Source organism: Notamacropus eugenii, chromosome 6 (assembly GCF_028372415.1).
Source record: "Notamacropus eugenii isolate mMacEug1 chromosome 6, mMacEug1.pri_v2, whole genome shotgun sequence".
Classification (NCBI taxonomy): domain Eukaryota; kingdom Metazoa; phylum Chordata; class Mammalia; order Diprotodontia; family Macropodidae; genus Notamacropus; species Notamacropus eugenii.
The window spans coordinates 61,915,071-61,932,620 of record NC_092877.1 but is presented as its reverse complement, the minus strand read 5'-3'; the positions used below and the strand labels follow the sequence as shown (position 1 = coordinate 61,932,620).

The following is a 17,550-nucleotide window of genomic DNA, read 5'->3' as shown; positions in this document are numbered from 1 at the left end:
CAGTCTAGTTGAGGAGACATGAAAATAGCGATGCATGACTAGCCACCTTCTCGTCTGATCATACAAGTCTCCAATGGATGACGTATTTTGCACTACTCTTTGGAAACATGCTACAGATGACTTAAACCCACCGTGCAGGTCTCCAGTGTCTTTTGACAATAATTTAAAAAATTTAGACATTACTTCCCAGCAGCCCTAGGCATCGTGTAGCTAATCGACAGAGGAATTGTATGGAAAAATTGTATAAGAATTCGGAGGAGAGAAAGCTCATGAGTAGATAGTAGTTGGATAGGCATGGAAGAAATGAAGGACATTTCATTAATGTATTCATTAATGAGTCATGGTAGTATCTTCCCATGCAGAAAATGAGATTAAAACAAAATATGAGTTAATTTCAGTAAAGGAATTGGGGGCAGCAAGTAGCAACTTTGATTGGGTTAATTGGTCAGTACTTTGAAATTGAGAAGTCCATTTTTACCTTTAAATCATGAGTAACAGGGAAAATGGGAATCAAATACCTGAGTAGGGAAGAGAAGTTATATGGAATATACATCATTGGGCAAAGACTTTGCTCTGTTTCTCAGCCATAGTTTCATTTTTCCTTAAATATGTAATGGTTTGCTTTTCTAACAAGAAAGATGCCTTGTAAAGGCCTGAATAGGATGGCTCAGAGAATCTCAATGAAAGACAGAAACTACATGCCTTTGAGGTTTACCAAGATTTCCATTGCTGGAGTATTTTGTTACCTTTAGTGTTGTTTTATTCAAAGGAAGGACTACAAAAATATATTAAGCACATGCAAAGCACTGTTCTAGGCACCTGGGAGATAAAAGGTCTTTTCCTTCAAAGTACAGATTAGTAGGGAGATAAGATCCCATTACAGATAGCTATAATATCTAACATTACATGATAAGTGTGTGAAAAAGAGGCTTGTGTGAGGTACCTAGAACTAAACAGAAGATCTGATCAGACTAGCACAGGATAGAGTGGGGTTATCACCTCCATCAGCTGAGGGAAACTTCATGACCTGAAATGAAGGGGAGGTCATTCCTGATGACTCTTAGGAAAGAGTGAGCCATGGAGACTGAGCTTTCTTTGTTGCCTTCGTACCCCTAATGATTTGTCTTTTCAGGCCATGTTGTTTGTTGGGACTTGTTGGAAAAGCGTATTTAAAAAGTCAGACCTATATGGCCCATCTTTCCTTCCTTCTTTCCTTTCTCCTCCTTCTCCTTCTTCTCTTTCTCCTCCTCCTCCTTTTCCTTCTCCTTCTCCTTCTTCTTCTTCTCATTCTCCTCCTCCTTCTCCTCTTCCTCTTCCTCCTTCTCCTTCTTTTCATTCTCCTCCTCCTCCTCCTTCTCTTTCTTCTTCATCTTCTCCTTCTCCTCCTCTTCCTTCTTCTCCTTCTTCTTCCTCTTGTCCTCCTTCTTTCTTGTTTTTCCTAATTTATTATTTGCCACTTTTTCTGCCCCCCGAAACCTAACAGCCCTCCATTTATGTGTATTTGTTGAGTGCCTTGCATTTATAGTTGTACACTATGCCGTTGTTATAAAGCAGGCTCTACGTATACTATCTTATTGGATCCTAACAAACATTCCTGGAAAATGGTACAAGAATATTCCAGGGGCCCAGATCAGATAGCTAGTAAATGGGATTCAAGCACAAGGTTTTTGCCTTGAGGTGAGATACCTGGTGCATTTGAAAGAGGTTATTGAAATTGTAAAATAAGTTAAGTTGTTGACCTAATTGACTTTTATTAGGGCAAACATCGTCAGGCCAGTGGGAGGAAGAGCACATGCAAGGATCCTGTGACATTGGAAGTATCTTGCTTTTGCTGCCTAGAGTGTGACTTTTTACACTTACCAGGACCTACGTGGCATTTAAACTAAGGATGAGAGAGAATGCTTAAGGTTGGTGGGGCCTGGTAAGACTTCAGGGAGCAATCTTTGCCATAGAACAGCAGAATCTGTGGGGACTTCGGACATCATCTCATTTAATCCTGAGCAGTGAACAGAGGAGGAGACCAACGTTTGAGACTTGTGACCAAGTGACATGCCCAGAGTCACACAGCTGCTGAGTGACAAGGCTGGGAGAAGAGCCCAGGTCTCCAGACACTAATTCCAATGGGAGCCCCTCCCTCTTCGCCCCTCCTGACTGCTTTGAGGCTTTGGCTCGGGTATTTTAGTGTGACCCTAGATTAATTTTAATTTGGAAACATTATTAATTATTTAATTTGGAAACAAATTAATTTAATTTGGAAACATTTATAACTATAGGCAACTTTCCCTCTAATAGTGATGGTGGGGGGAGGAGAGCAGAGACAGACATTTATTCCCTTTTCACAGTAGGTTTTTACTAAATGGAGACATTATGCTTTAGGAGATGTAGTTTGACATGGGTTACATGTGAATCTCTCCACTCCAGTTGGCCTCCATTGCCTGATGCCTCATTGAGGCATGAAGGTGACCTTGAGGTTTAGAGGCAATGCCAACAGAACACAAGCCTTGCCAGGTTCAATCAAGTTGGAAAGGCTTGGAGGATGGGGCCACTGAGAGATAAAATGTCTGTCATCTGAGGACCAGCTTAGCTAAGTTTAGAGGGGTTCACCCTATTGCCAGCTAATATTTTTTGGCCATAGCTACTTATGAAAATGGTAGACTAAGTTGTAGAGGGGTTAGGCTCAATGTTGGTGGTAAAAGGCACCTCTTCCCCTCCTCCACTGCACTGATTAAATCAGTGTTTTTCTGCATTATTAAAGTAGATCTAAATCCATGGAAATAATGAGACCTATTAATTTATTTTAGCAGCTCTGTGATATTGCAGTAGATTTGGGGCCATGGTGTGCCCTGAAGTCAGAGAATACATGGGGAAAAGTTTGTGTAAATGTAACTCAAGGACAGAAATCAAGGATATTGCAGGATTTTAGAGCGGGAACAGCCATTAGAAATCATTTCATTTTACAGATGAAGAAACTGAGGTGAAATTAAATTCATTGGTAACCAGGTCTCCTGATTTCTAAGCTTGTGCTTTCTCCATGAGACCATACCATAGTTTCTCTTGCTGTACATACAGTGGGTTTTTTTCCTTGTCATTAATCAATTAGTTTTTCACTTTGGGAACAGTACTGAAAACTCCTGAAAGGCAGAAATGGTGGCAGAAGTGGTAATTCCCTTGTTACTTTTTATCTCTGGCTTTTGAATACAAGAAACATCTTGTATCTTAATTTTGGGGCATCTGAACAACAAATAAAGGAGACCCCTCTTGGGTCTCCATTTCTAAGTGTACAGCAGAGCACTTAGAAAACTGGCCTTGAAGGCACATCGTTGGTCTATATCTTTGGATGGCATACTTACAAAAAATGTCTTTTGGATATTACTTTATGATTATCACTTTGGGATTAATCCCCGCCTACCAGGTTGCTAGGTTGTGTTGCTAAGTAACTCCTGCATCAGAGAAAAGGTTTCATAGGATTTTGTCTTGGGGGAATTGCAGGATGCGTCACACAGCAATGGTGGCTTTACATCCAGGCTTCTAAAGAGGTTAGCATCAATTAGGGAAACGGTAGTTTAATTAATTGAAGATATATTAATGTTTTTAAAAAAACCAAGCACAGAGATAATTCTCAAATGACCAGAAATGTTAAGAAAATATAATACTGACCCAATAACAGAGGGCATTTGTAGGGGTGCTTCAAGGTACCCCTTTTCCATCTTGAATTATTGAGAGTAGGTTATAAATATGCAGATGCAAAGGGGGAGCAGTCTGGGGTTTTCTCCAGGGTCTTTATTATTCGCTAACCACTGTGCTCCTGGGCTGCTATTGCCTCTCAGAGCCAAAGTACTATCCCTGCCATGAAGTTAAATATTTGGCATAATTATAAGATATATTATTTACCTACTGGCATTCTGACTTTGGCAACACTGGCTTGTATGCATGACGAGTTTCCCAAACTAGTTCTCTGACTTTTTATTTGAAGTTCAGTGTGAGAGTCTGGAAATGTTTCGAGGGACAAAATGACATTTACTTGACTCGTGGCCATAGATGCTTCAGTGAATATGTCCATTTGACTCCTGTCAGAAATGATTTTGTGGTGGGTTTGTATCTTTTGGAGTCCTAATGACCTTGAATATAATGTGTGCTTGTCTGTTCTCTCCTGCACCCCCCCCCCCACTTGCTAATAATAATTCCCTTGGGCATTTCAAGAGGCATTTGTTAAATATTTATAGAGGATGATACTATTTCTTTGGCATTTAACAGTAAGGAAGACTTAATGCCGTGGTGCTTAAAAGTCTTGTATACATTTTTGATATCCTGAATAACCTTCAGTGTTCATTTGCCATGCAACTCATTTTGTGTTCCATCAACTGTGTTAAACATTGTACAGAACATAGCCCTTAAGTACCCATACAGCTGCAGATCGACAGCATTCCAGTTCTCACTGCAGAGGGGATGTTGTTAACAGACTCAGATTGAATGGACTCGAGTGAACTGCCTTTTGGGCACAGCCGGGGGGTGGGGGTGGTTATCTCAAATATTTAAGGATTCATAATGTTAACGGATTGCAGACACCTTTTCCAAAGATGTACTTTATTGACTTACTTAGCAGAAATGCAGAGGAGTGTTGTGAGGAGAGAAGACTTTAAATTTAATTCCCAAGCAGTTATTATGGATCATGTGACCTTGGGCAAATCACTGCCTCTCCATTTTCTTGTCTGTAAAATGGAGATGGTAATACCTGCACTATCTACACAGCAGGCTTGTGGAAGGAAGGAAGGAAGGAAGGAAGGAAGGAAGGAAGGAAGGAAGGAAGGAAGGAAGGAAGGAAGGAAAGGAGGAAAGGAGGGAGGAAGAAAGTGAGAAAGGGAGGAAGGCAAGCAGAAAATGTATTAAGCATCTACTCTGTACCAGGTTGTGGGCATTCAAATGCAAACATGAAATAATCCCTGCCTTCTACTAGACAATGCATACAGAGCAGTGGGAGCTAGGGGAAGGAATTTTGATTTAGGAAATCGCAGAGACTGTGAGGTGAGTTGGAACCTAGAACCATCAGTTGTCTCCCAACTTTCCAGTAGCAATGCTAATACTGATTTGCAGACTGCTCCACATTGTTGACAGAGGGGCCAGGACCAGGGGTGGGCGTGAAAGGGATTGGTGAAGGGGCAGTAGACCTGTGGCATATCTGTACTTAAAACAACAACAACAAACAGTCATCTAAGGAGAAGAGCAGCAGGCCCAGGAGACCCTGGAGGAACAAGGTTGCTGGCAGAACCCAGGGGAATGTGTCTCTGTGCAGAGCTGTCTCCCACCCATGATCAGGGCTGAAGTATGTGACTGCTGAGATGGGGAGAATAAGGCATTAATCTCAGTCACTATGAGAAAGGTCTTGAGGTTTTCAGCCATGTCATACCAAATGCTGAGCTTAAAGACCAAGAAACACTTGGAGGGACCCCTGGGTGGAAAGCACTAGCCTGACACTTGGAATTTAGGTCTGCACAGCTTTAAATGAGAGAAATCAGTCTTCTGGACATAGCTGTCCACCATTACTGAGCATTGGTGTCACTGGGGGCTTGTGTCCAAATGGTTGTCCTATAACCAGTACCTTCATCATCTGCCAAACCCTTCATACCCACCCCCTTTGCAAGGTCACCATTGACTTGTTGACTCCACCTGGATAAAGAATACCAACTTCTCCTGTAGAAGGTAACGAAGTCCTAAATCTTCTCAGTCTTAAATGTTAGCAATTATTTATTGAACACTAAGCTTCATTATAGTTGTCAAGGTCGGCAGTGTAATACAGAAAGCAGTTTGGTGTAGGAGAGGGGGCACTACCCTGGCATCAGTATGCCTGCTTTCAAATCCTGGCTTTATCACTAACTTGCTAGATGACCTTGGGCAAGTCATTTGATTTCCTTTAGGACTCAGTTTCTTCATCTGTAAGATGGGGAGAACCAGAATAGATATCCATTAAGATCCTTTCCTTCTTTAAATTCTGGAAATCAGTATGCAGAATAGGGAGTGGGGATGGCAAGGCAATATGATTTTTCCTGGGCTCACTGCTCCTCTAGGGATGTACTTACCTCAGGGTAGTTTGTTTATCATAGATTTTAGAGATAGAGAACTTGGGTTTTTTTAGAGTCTTAGAGATTCTCTAACCAGGAGCTCTCAAACTTTTTTGTTTTAGGACCCCTTTATACTCTCAAAAATTACTGAAGAACCTCTGCCTCACCAAGAGCTTTTATTTATGTGGTTATATCTATCGATATTTTACCATATTAGCATTTAAGATATTAAATGATTTTGACTTCATACACCCCTTAAAACAGTCTCAGGGATCCCTGCAGGTCCCCAAGACCTCATGTTGAGAACTCTGTTTCTCTTATCCAACTCTTTCATTTGACAACTGAGGAAACTGAGACCTGGGAAGAGAAAGTAAGCTGCTCAAGGTCACACAGACAGTCACCAGCAGAGGTTGAGTTGGAACCCCACTCCAGAGCCAGTGTCTTTGTGATCCAGTTTCAGAAGCACCAAATAGAACATGCATCATTCCCAAAGGTCAGACAAAAGATCTGGTGCCTAGATAATACCACCCATTCAGAGAGCTTTTAGCAGACATGGCATGCATTGCTTCTATGGCATGCTCTGTCAGCTGTCACAGTAAAAGGTAACAATGAAGTTTTAGGAGAAATTTTCAAGTAAGTGGGAAGCAGGGTTCTGTACAATTAAAGAAGTAGAAGAAAAAGAACTACAAATTTCCCTTTAGCCTTCTTGTTCTTCAATACATTTGCTTTCCCTGGGAATTATACCAATTTCCTATGTTCTAATTATATCCACCTGCTTATTGGGGCAGATGGTATACTGGTCATTTAATAAGGTCGTTAGCTGTAACGATGAGAGAGGCTCTCATCCAGAAGTTCTCAGACTTAGCCTCTTTGGGATCCAGTTTCACCATCTATAAATGAGGGCCTGGATGATCTCCAAGGTCCTTTCTAGCTCTCAATCTAACTGCGTGGCCTCTGCTTGTCATCTGTAAAATGGGGTAATGAAGTTGTATTTGCCTTAGATAGATAAAGGGCTTTTTATGTTCTGGGTACTATGCTAAGCACTTTACAAACATTATCTCATTTAATCCTCACAACAAGCCTGCAAGGTAGCTGCTGTTATTATCCCTATTTCACAGTTGGGAAAACGAAGGCAAATGAAAGTGAAGTGACTTGCCCAGAGTAGCTCACGTAGGCAGCATCTGAAACCAGATTTGAATTTTAAATCTTCCGACTCCAAGCAGAACGCTCTACCCACTGTGCCACCAGCTGCCTACCACGTAGGGTTGTGGTGAGGGAAGGACTTGGTAAATCATAAAGGACTGAATAAAGGTGAGCTGCTGCTGTAGTCCTGTCTCTAAAGGCCCAGCCCTATGGCCACCCCCTCCAAGAGGCCCTGTCTGCCTGGCTCTCTCTCACGTGTATATTCTGCTCTCTAGGGAAAAGTTGTATCTTCCTCATTTTGGGGTCTCCCTCACCCTCTAGTTCCTTGCCCTGCCCGTTGGAGGTGCTCAGTCGATGTTCATTGAACTGTGGATGAAAGCATTCAATATTTACAATGAAATGTTCTGAAATAGGATAGGACACTGCGCCTGCCATATCACCCTGTTAGCTTTAGCGTCTGATTTGGTACAGGGGGTTCCTTAGTGCAGTTTTAACTATCCATCAAGACTTTAGAGACAGCCTAAAATAGGCAGTGGTCCTTAGATATCAGAATCTTAAAAATGGCAAGGAAGCTTAGGGGTGATCTAGGCCAGTAGTGTAAAACTCAAATAGAAAGGGATCTCTATGGCTGAATATTGACTTAGAAAACCACACATCAACCTTATCTATTTTGGAACACTATATCTATGTCTGTGTATATATATAAGCATATATATATATGTATATTTTATGTGTAATATGCATATATTGTATTATTAGCAGCTAGGTGGCACAATGATTAGAGCCCTAGCCCTGAAGTCAGGAGAACCTGAGTTCAAATCCAGTCTCAGACACTTACTAGCTGCGTGACCCTTGGCAAGTCACTTGACCCTGTTTGCCTCAGTTTCCTCATCTCTAAAATGAGCTGGAGAAGGAAATGATAAATTGGTCTAGGGTCTCTGCCAAGAAAACTCCAAATGGGATCGCAAAGTGTCAGACATGACTGAAACAACTGAACAATAACAACACTGGGGAAATGGATATTTCCTCTGTCAATAAGCAAACTCCCTTCATACCTTAATAGATAGTCTTCATGAATTACTGTTGCCACAAATTTCATCATGGAAGGCCTGCCTTCTGGGGTTGAACCTCTCTGCCCTTAACCTGGCTGCTTCTTCAACAACAAGCCCCCACTGAAAGGTTTTCCAGTAGAATTGAATGTAGAGAGATTGAACTCCACAGGTCTGGCCTTCAAGAATGCATGCTCACTTCTGTGCTGCATGAGGCATGTTCATGGAATACACCTCTCTATTTCAGTAGATTCTAGAGATTCCAGCTCCATCTGTAGAAGTTTATTCCTTTAAAATTTTATTTTAAATCATTCTAATTAATATAATAGATTAGGGAAAAACAATAATCCTTTGTCTCCAGAAGACCCTTGTTAAAGGGGGACCTTGAGTAGTTCCTCTCCTTTTCTCCCTTAGCACATTAGTGCCATGATTCATCAGATTATCTCATTGTCATCTCTGAAACTTGGAGGAGTAAGAGAGGGAAGTATGGGAGGAGCAATGAGGGGATGGGAGTGGCTTCCACATGGGGGTAGACTGAGTCAAGGGGTGGGACTTTGGGGGGACAGCAATGAAGGGAGAGGAGGAAGAGCCAGAAAACTCTAAGTCAGAAGTCTAGTGGCCTCCCAAGATAGGGATTCTTGTTCCTACTGCTTAATCATTTGGTCAGCAGAGAGGTGCCGACTCTCTCCTTTACTTTAGCAAAAATACTACGTTCATCTGACTGCTCATCTAGTCCTTCCATTTTTCAGATGAGGGAACTTAGAACCAGAGAGGTGACTTACCCCGGATTACACAGTGAGCCTTCTTAGTCCTCATCCAAGGGAATATAGTTACTGGAGTACCCAAAGGACCTTGTTTGACCCACAGGGCTGTCTGACGACATAGAACCTGAGGATGGTGTTATAGTGAGCCTCTAGAGTATTTTAATTAGGAAATTACTGGGACTCTTTCCATTTTGTGTAAACATTAGAGTTCTTTCATTTTCCAGGATGGTATTGTGTTATGAGGCCAGCAAAAGCTAAGCCCAGAGAACTCTGCAAAATTTTTGGTAGCATATTAATATAAAAATATTTGGTACCATATTGAAATATATAGCAAACTCTTGGGGAAAAAAGACATTTTCCCCCCCTCCCCAAAAATCAATAGGATGAAAATTAGTTTACTTCTGGAGGAAACACTTCTATGGGTCCATGATTCCACTGGTGTAGTTATTTCCTCCACTGATTCCTCCATGATTCTTGTCTGAATCTTTGTAGACGTCCTCCACAGGTTTTTATTCATCTGTTTCTTTGAATACTTCCTGGTATCTAGTGCCATCACCATTACCCCATTCTTGATGCATTATCAGCCCACCTCCCTTTTTTCTGGTCATGTATGTCCTTAGCAGTGTCTTTCAGACCACTTTCCTCATGCAAGTCATTGCTAGCAATATGCTTCAGTATGCAAGGAAATGGCTTGTTGGAAATAAAGTGATTACTTACAAAAGCAACATGGTTTACAAGTCTTTATCCTTGACATCAGTATATGTCTGCAAGAACATGAGCTTGAAGCTCTTGGGACACCAGATGGTACAAGCCATGCACTATAAAGTCATTAGCATTTGCTTAAATGTCTCCAGTGATTGTGTGAAGAACAATAAAAAAGACTCAAATTGGATGGCTTTCTTCCCATGCAGGGGCTATTTTAAACCAGCACTCTGCAACTGGGACTCCACTGGGGCCCTGCCTGAGGGCTCCTCTGGACCCTCCTGGCTACACAGTGATTATCAATAGTAACTGTTGCTGTTTCCCACCCAGCCGGATGTCTTTCTTTTCTTGACCTCATTAAAGGGGCCATGCCCTGGCTACTTCTTAAACAGGTCTATTCAATGAATGGGCATTGCCTCACCCTAAGTGAATACCTGCAAAGACCTTGGCCTAAAGGGCTCAAGGTCTCCCAGTGCATCCTGGGTCATCACCAGTCATACTGATGAATATATGGTCACTGGATTCAGATGACTCTGGAGGAGAAGTGAGGCTGGTGACCTGCACAGCCCTCCCTCACTCAAAACAAAGTCAAGTGCAAGTTTCTCTGATGGCATGGTTTTCTTTGGCAGTGAAGGACAAACACAATACTGGAGAAGCCTGAGGTTTTGATAGGGACTTTTCTCACAAACTAATGGGGGTGTAACACATACCAGTCACTCTGTAAGGGCTTACTGGCTCATGGATGTCCTGAAAACCGGAGGCCTAAGGACAATACAGAACCACAGAGTATCCTGCCAGAGGTACTCAGTGAGACGGTAGATAGAGCTGATTTCAAATCTAGCTGTGTGACACTGGGCAAGTCACCTCTCTGGTAAATGCACTCTATGCCTCAGTTTCCTCAACTATAAAAATCAGGATAATAACATCAACATCACCGTGTTATAAAGATAACGTTTGTAGAGCAGTCAACACAGTGCCTGGTACACGTTTGTTTCCTCCCTTTTTTCTGAATTTTGATCTGAATTTTGTCCCCAAACTCTTGGTAACCCCATTGCTCCTGTGCACCGTTAAGTTGGATAACCACTGTTTCAGCTCTTTCCCCTGAGGTCCTCCTCACTACATTCTAATGAAACTGGACTCCAGGGTCCCCTCTCCACAGGGGGTTGGGTGATAGCATCTCTGCTTTCTTGTCTGTGTGCCCACTGTTGCCATCCAGGGTGTAGGATGCTGTGCCTGGAATGCTGTGCCCTATTTTTACCTGCTTGACATCCTTCAAGGACTGGCTCAAATGTTCACCCAGTTGTAAGTTATTTATTTCAAAGCACTAGATACTCTTATACATTCACTGTATTTTAATTTGGATTGTCGTTACTCATTTATATCATCGAATTGTTAATGCCTTGAAGACAGGGATGGTGTTATATTCTTCTTGGTGTTTCCCCCAATGATTTATACAGTGTACTAAATACAGTAGGTACTTAATATATGCTTGTTGAGTAAGTGAAGGGAACAAGGGTGTCCTATTGGACCTAGTGGTCTGCCATACTGCCCACTCTGAGGGTTCATTGTAGAGAAAGCACTTTTCAAACTGGAAGTGTTTATTATTATGTGAAGCGGCAACACAGACAGTATGTTTAGTTGAGGCAGAATGCTCAGTCTGTCCATCCACATTTATTAAGCACCTGTTATGTGCCAGGCCCTGTGCTGAGTGCTGCGGATACACAAAGAGCCAAAGACAGCCCTTGCCCTCAAGGAGCTCACCATCTAATGGAGCAAACAGGCACACACCAGCTACAGACAGGATAAATAGGAAGTGAGAGAGGGAAGGCCCAGGAATTAAGAGGGGTTGAGGCACCACGCAGAGTGGGGACATGTCTGCCTGCTTGGTTACAGAATCATCACATCCCTCTACTAACCTCCAGGTTCTCCCGCAATCCCCCAAGATAAACCTTCTCCCATCTCTTCCTACCCTTTGGATTTATAATATTTAGCACCCTGAAGATTTTATTAAGCAAACATTTAATTCCTATTACACACAGGGGATGGTGTGTCAAAATATAAAAAGGCCTCCAAGGGATTTTACATTTATACATTCAGGATCTCAGTTGTTTCTTATCTACAACCCCTGCGTGGGGAGATGGTATAAGTATCATTATCCCCATTCAGCAGATGAAGAAACTGAGGTTGAAAGAAGGGCAGTGACTTGAACAAAGAATAAACACTGGACATAGGCTCTGGTGCTCTTTTGTCCATTCGATGTGGATGTGACTCTGTATGTGTGTGTGGGTGACTTTGGACAGGTCACTTCTCTCTGGGTCTCAGTTTCCTTGGGTGAAAAAGCAGGTGAACTAAGGGTTGTTCCAGTCTGGTGACATCAGCATGTTTCTTCTATTTAAAATGGCAGAATCATACATCTGAATCTAGGTTGAACTCCATGCTGTATGTACATAGTCATTTGCACATTAGAATGGGAGGTTCCTAAGGGTGGAGCAAAACATTATAAAGTCCTTTCTGCTCTGTACTTGCTGTGTGACCTTGGGTGAGTCCCTTCCTCCCTCCAGCCTCCAGGAATACTCAGGTTCCCGGTCTCTACTCTGGGCCTTCCTTTGCTTATCTGTAAGTCTGGTTATCCTTCCTCTTCCCTGAGAAGCCCTGAGCCATACCAGGAGTCTCTTGGCTCCTTCTTGCTGGGGATTTTCAGGGCCATATCTCTCTGGGGTAATTTTCTTTTCCCTTTCCTTTGCTCTCTGGCTGACTATTTCTGATTTGTGTCTGGGGGTGGAGGGTGGGAGCTTTCATAGCATAGAAATGGTGCCTTTCCTTTGTTTTTGTCTCTGCTCTGGCACTGTGGGATTGGCCAGTGTGGGCCTGAAAGGCCACTGTTGTCCATATTCCAGTTCATTTTGAGGGTCTCGCTATTCTGCAGAAATTACAGTCTCTAGCACCTGTCACTACCCCTTAGCTCCAGCCTCTCTCCTAAACTCAAGCCCTGGGTGTCATGCTGTAACCTGAAACATAACATGCTCATAACCATCTTTAGTGTCTCCCTACCCCCACCCCCATTCTTCATATCCAGTCAACTAGTCACCAAGAATCATGGAATTTAGAACCAGAACAGACCTTAAAGATCATGTAGTTCAGTGTCTCATTTCACAGATGAGGAAACAGAAGTGAAGGGACTAGCCCATGGTCACACAAGAAATAGCAAGTCGAAGGAGCATTCACACTCAGATTTTGGGACTATCAGTCCAAGTACTCTCTCTTTCCAGGTCTCATCTGTTTTCCCTTTGAAATACTTGCTCTATCCCTCCTGTCCTTGGCATGTCTACTGCCACCACCCCAGTGCGGCCTTTTCTTTCCTGCTGAGACTAGACTATCATCTCGTCCACCCCAACCCCTAGACAGGAGGTGGGTGATTCCCCCTCGATCCCCCCTCACTAGCTGGCCTAATGCCTTCTCTCTCGGCAGAATCATAGAATCTCCGACTTCTCCTATCCAAGAATTCATCTGGTCCAGCCACCTACCTGAGGCACACATCTCTTCTGTAACCTGATCCCGATGTGTGCTTCTCCAGCCTCTGCCTGAATCACTGACCCAGGGAGCTTAATAGTCCCTTCCATTCCCAGATAGCCCTGTATGCGCAGTTGGCACTCAGCTATTTGTCTCTAGGTCGTGAAACAGGCGCTCAGTAGAGGCTTTTGAAAATGAAAATATTGTACCCTTAAGTGATGATAAGCACAGGAAGGAGGCTTAAACCAACCATATTATTAAACAAACAAACAAGCAAACCACCGAGACAGGTTGATGCTTTATGTAAAGAGACCAAACAGACAAGGACAGAGCTCCTGCCAGAGACAATGGGCTATTGGTGTGCCAGCAGGAAGGCCTGGGTGATGCTATCTGATGCTTCTGCGAAGGCCAAAGAAATGAAGGTGAGCAAGAGCCCTGTTAAGGACAAGCTGCCTTCCATCAGCTGCATTACATTTTGAGCCAAGTCTTTGTAATGGCCTGAGTAAATCCCATAAACCTCCTATTGTCATTCTGTGTCATTCTGTGCACGGTCCATTCCAGTACTCAGATTTAGAGAATGTATACTATTAGTGCCAGAAGGGGGCCTGGGAGACCATTTAGGCCAAATACCCTCATTTTACAAGTGAGGAAACTGAGGCCTGGTATAGTAAGCAGCCACAAATCACACAGTGTGTTAGCAGCAGATTCCAGGTCTTATAAGAAGTGCTCTTTCCCAGGAACTAAGCCATCTCAAATTCCATTTGTTTCTATTTATTGGCTCTTAAAGCCTGCCACGTATAGTGAGTGCCCTATGACAAGTTTTTGTTACTGTTCAGTTGCATCTGATTTTTCATGACCCTATTTGGGGTTTTCTCGGCAGAGATACTGGAGTGGTTGGCATTTCCTTCTCCAGCTCATTTTACAGATGAGGAAACTGAGGCAAACAGGGTTAAGTGACTTGCTCAGGGTCACACAGCTAGTAAGTGTGTGATGCCAGATCTGAACTCAGGTCTTCCTAACTCTAGGCCAGGTCCTCCACCCACTATGTCACCCAGCTGCCCATTCCCCCAATCCCATCCCCCAAATAACATCTTTTTATGTATATACGTATGTATGTGTGTATGGTATTTCAAAAGTCTTGAAACAATTTTAACAGCTTAAATTTTAGTAGCTTCAAACAGTACTAAAGTTTCTGCGATAATCCATATATAGATAAAGATGTACAGCATCTATAATATACAGGTATGTTAGCTGCCCCTATCCCAAGCAGGATGTTGACTAAATCTATTCCATTTCAAATATTCTGGGGCTGGATGGCCCCTTTAACAACAACAATCCATCAATCAAGATATTTGCCATGTGCCAGGCATTGTGCCTCTTGAAGAAGGTGGGATTTGCGCTGAGTGATGAAGGAAGCCACGGCAATTTAATGGCAAAAATGAGCAGGGAGAAGGAAGTAAAGAAGGAAGGGCAGAGTTTAAAAGTGTTGGATGACTGAACCATGCGACTTACAGTTAGAGCAGCAATTATTTAAGGGCTAAATATGGCTTTTAGGAGCTGTTCTGTTGTATATCCCGTGGCAAATGATCTGTCACTGCCCTGTGATCTCTACCCTCAAGGGTTCCATTTGATAAGAGTTTAGTATTCAGCTCTCAGAGTGAGTGTGAATAGCTATTGTCTCCGTTTTGGCCAGAAACCCTGACGGTCTTCTCCTACCAGATATATTGCTATTTTTTTTTTTTTTACTATTATTATTTTTTACTACTACTCTTCTCTGCCTCATTTCTTATTTAGCCTTAATCATTGCGTGGGTGTTGCCTTTGACAAAATGAGACCTGTTAAAGACCTTAGTTAAAAAGGCCTAGATCCCCCACTGTGGCCTGGGTCATCTCCAGTCTTCCTGATCTATATCTTGCCACTGGACCCACATGACTCTGGAGGAGAAAGTGAGGCTGGTGACTTTGCACAGCCTTCCCTCACTTAAACCCAATTCACTTGCATGTCATGGCATCACCTTCCTGATGTCAGAATGAAGGACAAACAGAAACGACCTTCCTTATAAATAAAGCTCCCCTTATCCTGAACTCCTCTTCCTGTGTCTGTACATTCTTCTGTCCTTTGGGAAGACAGGCCTCTACCAGCTGTTGATAGTTTTTCCTTGGATAGATTTCCTACATAAATGTGACTTGATATTGCTTCCAGACAGGATAAATAATTAAATAATTGTGTCAAGTACTGATGATTCTAAAAGTTAACTTAAGGCATTCCAAGATAGCAGATTTAGGTCTGTTTATGCTTCTAACAAATTGTATATAGCTAGAATTTGATTACTAAACATGGAAAAGACTTATGGTTTTTCAAGTCCCGTCATTTTCATTTGACAGAGAAGGAAACTGAGGCCCAGAGAGGCAAAATGATTTGCCAATAAAGCAGCAAAGTTATCGCTAATAACAATGGCTAACATTTCTATAATAACCAATATGTTCCAGGCACTGTGATAAATGCTTTACAAATATCATCTCATTTTGTCCTCATAACAACCTTGAGAAGTAGGTGGTGTTATTATTCACATTTTTCAGAAGAGGAAATTGAAGCAAACAGAGGTTAAGTGACTTGCCCAAGGTCACACAGCTAGTATTCAGGACCAGATTTGAACTCAGGTCCTCCTGACTTCAGGCTCAGCACTTTATCCACCTCGCTGGCCACTCGAATTTGGGTTTTCTGTTCCCTTCATCCTGTGCTTTTTCCACCATGATACACTCCCTCCCTTATCTCATTTGATGCAAAGTAGGACCTGTTTGACACATAAAGGAAACTAAGCCTCAAATAATTTAATTGACTCGCCTTTGTTAAAAATCTGGCTTATTTTAGAGTACCAGTGGTGTTACCTTTGGTGTTCTAGCTTGATTTTTAATCCCAGGTTTCATTTGTTTCTATGGCAACTGTTCTGGGAAGCTGCCTGTCTGTTGAATTTCTGGGGCCAGAGACATCGTCCCCTGCTGACCAGTTAATTAACTGCACCTGGAGGTGATGCTTGTGTTGCTAGGGATAGAGGGGAGGAAAAATTGGATTCTAATTCTATGATTAAGTTCCTTGAGACATTTTGAGGAAAAAAAGGTGACTACAATGGCCTTTCTATGGTAACGCATTACCTGAGAGGTAGCAGGGTGTAGAAGAATGAGCCCTGAACTGGGAGTCAGGTATCTTACATTCTGATTCTGGCTTTGCTATTACAAAACCATTGGGCATATTTCTTCCCATCTTTGAGCCCCAATTTCTTTAACTGTAACTATATTGCACTATAAAATATGGGAAGTAGACTGGATTATGTTTAAAGTTCATGACTCCCTGAAAACCTGTTAAGGAATACTTCAAAACATCCATTATATAATCAGTACGGGCACCAGTTTCAATGCCTTAGCAGAAGGTTTCATGAGTTGCTGTAATCAACAAAATTTGTTATCTTGCAGCCAGATCTTTGGTGATGAGCTTCTACATCCATAGTTAGCCTAGTTCTTGGGTGAGAGATTGACAGTCTTTCACCAGGCCTATACTCAAAGCCTTTTCAACTTGGAAGGTTCTGCCAGCTCTTACACTTAATTTGAACAGCTTTCAGGAACTCAGGGCCACCTCCATATCACATTGAGACTTCAGAGGAAGATTTTCCATATAGGTGTCAATAAACAGATGCATACCTATTCCTTAAACACCTTTCTTTAAACTTTTTCATGATTTTCATAGTTTCTGCAGTTGAACTGTTCTATGACCTTGGGCTGGATTCTGGTCACTGTTTGAGTTGCACAAAGCCTGATGTCTCAACCTAGGCAGACTGCCTAAATTCTGCTTTAAGCCGTAGTGTCCTTTCTGAGTCACTGTGAGAAAAAGAGCTTGCTCTACAGATGTGAGTTGTTATTGTCAGTAATAATAGTCACTCACATGTGTATGCTGCTTTAGAATGTGCAAGGTTTTCCCATGCATTATCTCATTCAGCATTCAAAAGCCATGTAAGATAGATAGTGCAAGTGTTATTGTCTCAGTTTTATAGATAGGGAAACTAAATCTCAGAGGCTGAAGCTTGCTCAAGGTCACATGGTAAGTGGCAAGGCAAGGACACAAAAGCCCAAGGTTCCTGACTCCTACTGAAATGATCTGCCTCTCCACTCTATCATGCTGCTTCCCAAATGATGGAAGCCTTCAAGGAAAGATTGGAAGACCATTCATCAGGGATCTTATAGAGGAAATTCCAGTTCAGGTACTTTATACTAGATAGCTTCTGAGGTCCTTTACAACTCTATGATGAGATTCTATGATGCCTCACTGCAGCTG

At 42.4% G+C, this 17,550-nt stretch overlaps 1 protein-coding gene across 1 annotated transcript in view; it reads left to right on the top strand.

The window, feature by feature from the left end:
* Nucleotides 1-17,550, top strand: part of NSG1 (neuronal vesicle trafficking associated 1) — a 35,076-nt gene that overhangs the window by 8,581 nt on the left and 8,945 nt on the right. The window lies entirely within an intron of this gene.